Raw genomic sequence first — 210 nt, 5'->3', positions numbered from 1 at the left:
CCGAATAGTCTTTCGCGTAAATTCCCCTCCAAGATGCTAGGCGTGGGGGGGGGGGGGTAGAGGGGGAAGAGGCCTAAATGGCGGTTCGAGGGGGTGGGGGGGGGGAGGGAGGTCTAAATGGTGGACAGGATCTGCGCGAGGACCAGATAAAGTGGAAAAGCCTGATCCACCTTCACAAACTTTGAACATTGACCACAGCAGAATCCAGGT

Source organism: Penaeus monodon, chromosome 19 (genome assembly GCF_015228065.2).
Source record: "Penaeus monodon isolate SGIC_2016 chromosome 19, NSTDA_Pmon_1, whole genome shotgun sequence".
NCBI classification, from domain to species: domain Eukaryota; kingdom Metazoa; phylum Arthropoda; class Malacostraca; order Decapoda; family Penaeidae; genus Penaeus; species Penaeus monodon.
This window is presented reverse-complemented; position numbering follows the sequence as displayed.